Raw genomic sequence first — 5055 nt, forward strand, 5'->3', positions numbered from 1 at the left:
AATCAAGTGATGCACCTTGGAAGAGAAGAGCTGGGATGGTGAACACATTAGTCAGCAACAACATCCCCTCCCTCAACTGACTGTAAATGCTGAAACACATCCAACTTTGGTATCTCTTTAGATTTATATCCTACTCACAAATTGTGAGTAGTGCCACCCAGCACATACTTCTGGAAATCCTGCACAAGTCTCAGGCACTCTAGTGATCCAGAGAGACAAAATTCCAAGATTAAGGACATCAATCAAAACAGACAAATGAACAAACAACAAACAAAAAACTCAGCTCCAGAGGAGATAATAAAATTAATAACCCTGATGTGTAAAAACCAGTGTAGAAACACAAGAAACATGAACAATGCAGGCACTATGACTCCTCAAAAGGAATGCAATAACATATTAATATTGGGCTGTGAAAAAGGGGAGGTTGACAAAATGCCTATAAATCAATTCAAAAGAATAACTGTAAAGTTACAAAAGAACAGAGAAACAATTACATAAAATAAGGAAATGCATACATGACATAGAAGAGAAATTCTGTAAAGAAATAGAGTGAAGAAAAATCAGACTGAAATATTAGAAATGAAGTATTCATTCTGCCAAATTTAAAATATAGCGAAAAATCTTAAAAACAGACTTGGTAAGGCAGAAGAAAGAATATCTCACCTAGAAGAACGTTCTTTTGACATATACCAGAAAAAAAAATTAGAAAGACTGTAAACAGTGTTCAGGATCTATGGGATATCAACAAATGACCAAATATACAAGCCTTAGGATTTCCTGATAGTATGGGGGAAAACGACTTAGAAAACTTATTAATAGAAATTATAGCAATTTGTCCAGTTTGCAGAAAGATACAGGCATTTAAATGTAGGAAACACATATACAGGCATGATCAGAAAAATATTTTCACTATAATATATTATAACTGCCAAACTTTCAAATGAAAGTATAAAGAGAATATCCTAAAATAAGTGAGAGAGACAAGCCAGATCATCTTTAAAGGATTACCAATCAGATTAACAGAAGATTTCTAAACAGTAACCGTGTATGTCAGGAGAGAGTGGAGAGATGCAGTTCAACTTGTAAATGAAATAACTGCCCCCAGAATACATTACCCATCAAAGCTCTCATTCACACATCAAAGTGAAATAAAGACATTCCAACAAAAGTAAAAACGGAAATATTTTGTCACCATCTGGCCAGTCTTATAAATGAAATTTAAATGATGTGCCACACTCAGAAATGGAGAAAGACACTCAGCGAAGACAGAAAATCTAGTAATAGAACAAAATAGATTCAAAACAAACAATAAGAGTATACATGAGAAACGGCAGGACCAAGTCATTACTTACAAATAATAACCTTGGGTGCAAACAGAAGAAATTCTTGAATTAAAAGATACAGACTGGCTGAATGGATTTAAAAAGAAAAAAGCCTCATCTATATGCTGCCTGCAAGAAACACCTTGGTGCTCGTTTCAACAACACAACCACAAAAAATTGCAACAATGTAAGGACGATTGTCATGGTTCCTGGGAAAGGATGACACACAAATTTATGAAATGTTCCATATTTTTTGTAAAACATAAAGATGCTAAAATGTGCACAAGAGAAATGCCGGGTTACCTTCAAAAGATCTCAAATTACTCTGAGAGTTAGTTTCTCTTAGATACCCTCCAGGTAAGAAAAGAATGGAGAGACAGTCCAATTCCTAAAAGAAAAAGGAAAACCTGTCAACCCAGAATTATACCCAGCAAAGCTCTCATTTATAAATGAAGTTGAAATATAGACCTTCGTGGCAGGCGCTGTGGATCACTTGGTTAATCCTCTGCCTGAGGTGCCAGCATCCCATATGGGCGTCAGGTTCAAGTCCTATTTGCTCCTCTTCCAGTCCAGCTTTCTGCTGTGGCCCAGGAAGGCAGTGGAGGATGGCCCAAGTGCTTAGGTCCCTGCATCCGCATGGGAGACCAGGAGGAAGCACCTGGCTCCTGCCTTCGGATCGGCGCAGTGCACCGGCTGTAGCGGCCACTTGGGAGTGAACCAATGGAAGGAAGACCATTCTCTCTGTCTCTCTCTCACTATCTATAACTCTACCTATCAAATAATAATAAAAAAAATATATAGATCTTCCAGAACTAACAGAAATTAAAAGAATTTGTCACGACTCATCCAGTCTTACAAATGATACTTAAAGATGTGCTACAACAGAAACAGAGAAAGATAGTCATCACTATGAAAAAATTTGAGAGCCGGCACTGTGGCGTAGTGGGTAAAGCCAATGCCTGCAGTGCCAACAACCCATATGGGTTCCAGTTCGAGTCCTGGCTGCTCTAATTCTGATCCAGCTTTCTGCTGTGGCCCGGGAAAGCAGTAAAAAATGGCCTAAGTCCTTTGGCCCTTGCATCTGCATGGGAGTTCCAGAAGAAGCTCTTGGCTCCTGGCTTTGGATTGGCACAACTCCGGCCATTTTGGCCAACTGGGAGTAAACCAGTGGATGAAAGACCTCTCTCTTTCTGCCTCTCCTTCTCTCTCTGTGTAACTCTTTCAAGTAAAATAAATAAATCTTTAAAAAAAAAAAAAGGAAGGCAGAAAAATTCCTAGTAAAATTGCAAAGTAAATCCAAAGCAAACAATAGGAATATTTATGGAGAAATGGCAAGATTAAGTTATTACTTAACAATAATAACCTTGAATGAAATGGCCTAAATTCTACAATTAAAAGATACAGAATGGCTGAATGAATTGAAAAAAGTCCCATTTATTTTCTGCCTGCAATAAATACACCTTACCAATAAAGATACACACAGACTGAAAGTGAAAGGATGGAAAAAGGCATGTCATGTTAACAGAAAGCAAAAACAGGAAGGTATAGCCATCCTAGATTCAGACAACATAGAAATAAACTGAAAGTAGAAAAATTGTAAAAATTAAAAGAAATAAAGAGAAGGGAAGAATGAGATAGGGTGGGGGCATGGGTGGAAAGGAGGGTAGCATACGAAACATTAATATGTTCCTAAATCTGTATATATGAAAAATATGAAATTAATTCACCTTAAAAAATTAAAAATAAAAAAGTGGAAAAAAAGAGACAAAAAGACATAATGTAATGATTAAGAGGCCAATTAGGAAGATGGGACTAGAATAAATGTCTACGCATCCAATGTCAAAGCACCTGGCAATTTAAACAGATATTAATGGATCTAAAGGGAGACATAGACTTCAATACAATAATAATGGGGGACATTAACATCCCACTTTCATCAACAGATAGACAAAAAATAAACAAAGAAACAGCAAAGCTAAACTAAAATATGGAGCAAACAGACATAATTGATATCTATAGAACATTTCAAACCTCAGATATAAAATAAATATTATTTTCATTAGTGCATGGAACTTTCTCTAGGATAGACCATATGTTAGTCCACAATGCAAGACAACAAATTAAAAAAAATTGAAATCATACAATTTATCTGTTCTGATCACAATGGAACAAAGCTGTAAATTAACAACTTAAAAAATTTACAAAATATGCAAACCAAAGGACTGAACAACATGCTCCAGAATGAGCAGTGGGTCATAAAAGAGATCAAAATGCAAATCAAAAAATTCCTAGAAATGAATGAAGATGACAACACAACATATGAAAACTATGGGATTAAACAAGTGTTAAGAAGAAAGTTTATAGCAGTCAATGCTCAAATCAAGAATTGGAAACGCATCAAATAATGATCTAAAAAAAAAAAAATTTAAAGACCTAGGAAAACAAGATGACTCAAACCCAAAATTAGTAGGAGGAAAGAAATAATTAAAATTAATGAAGAAAGAAAATTGAAGCCAAAATAATGATACAAAAGATCAGTGAAATGAAAAGATGGTTTTTAGAAAATGTTGATACACTATTGGCCAGACTAACCAAAAAAAAGGGGGCAACCAAGTTAATAAAATCAGAGATGAAAAAGATGTTACAACGAATATCACAGGAATAAAAAGAAACATAAGAAATTACTATAAATATGTCAATATATTGGAAAATCTAGAAAAATGGATATATTTCTGGACACATGAAAATCTACCAAAATTGAGTTATGTAGACATAGAAAATCTAAATAGATCAATAATGAAGATGGAGACTGAATCAGTAATAAAAACCCTCTCAGCAACGGAAAGGCCAGGACTGGATTGTTCCTCAGATGACTTTTACCATACATTTTAAAAAGAACTCATTCCAATTCTCCTCAAACTATTCAAAACTATTAAAAGATAAAGAATCTTTCCAAACTCCTTTTATGAGGCCAGTATCACCTTACTTCCAAAACCAGAAAAATATATAACAAAGAGAACTATAGACCAATATTCCTGATGAAATTCGATGCAAAAATCCTCAGTTAGATACTCAAAGTTTGCTGAGTAAATATGTACTGTTGGCATAGTACATGATGATCCAGTTGCCCAGTGATGACAAAATATTGTCTATCAGGGCAGATCAGGGTCAACGAGCCAGGCAAAACAGTAAGCACCCTCAGGCTGTACTGAGACATAATTAAGTACAGAATTTCTGGAAAGAAATTTGTAAAAATGAATAAAATGCTTTTCAAATGTGCCTATACAGCAACATCATGTACAGAAATTTACTCTAAGAAAGTAACTATAAAACTACTCTAAACAGTCTTTCCTGTAACTGCAATTATGAAAACATGAATATATAAGTATTTAATAATACTTAAATATTCAACAATGAATAATTAAAATAATTATTATGAATAGCTATCTATAAATATATAGACAGATAACTATACTTAGGCATAGAAATTTGTTAATTTTATATATTTAAGATGTTCTCATAAAGCATATTTTATATATTTCCCTTTATAAAACAAAGTATATGCATATAGAAATATATCTGGAAACATTTTTAATAAATATTATCATATACACTTGAAGTTTATAACTTGCCATTATGGAATACATGTAGGTAGTAAAATTTCTACTCGAGTGAAGGAAACCAAAATGTCTTATCTCAAATAGTATTTATGTGCATGTGACAAAGCAGCTAA

At 34.1% G+C, this 5055-nt stretch overlaps 1 non-coding gene across 1 annotated transcript; it reads left to right on the top strand.

Moving 5' to 3' along the window:
• The first annotated feature begins 1473 nt into the window (after positions 1-1473).
• Positions 1474-1576, top strand: LOC133761284 (U6 spliceosomal RNA). The gene has a single exon (XR_009866085.1). It is a non-coding gene; the product is annotated as a U6 spliceosomal RNA (small nuclear RNA).
• The last annotated feature ends 3479 nt before the right edge of the window (positions 1577-5055 follow it).

Source organism: Lepus europaeus, chromosome 5 (genome assembly GCF_033115175.1).
Source record: "Lepus europaeus isolate LE1 chromosome 5, mLepTim1.pri, whole genome shotgun sequence".
Classification (NCBI taxonomy): domain Eukaryota; kingdom Metazoa; phylum Chordata; class Mammalia; order Lagomorpha; family Leporidae; genus Lepus; species Lepus europaeus.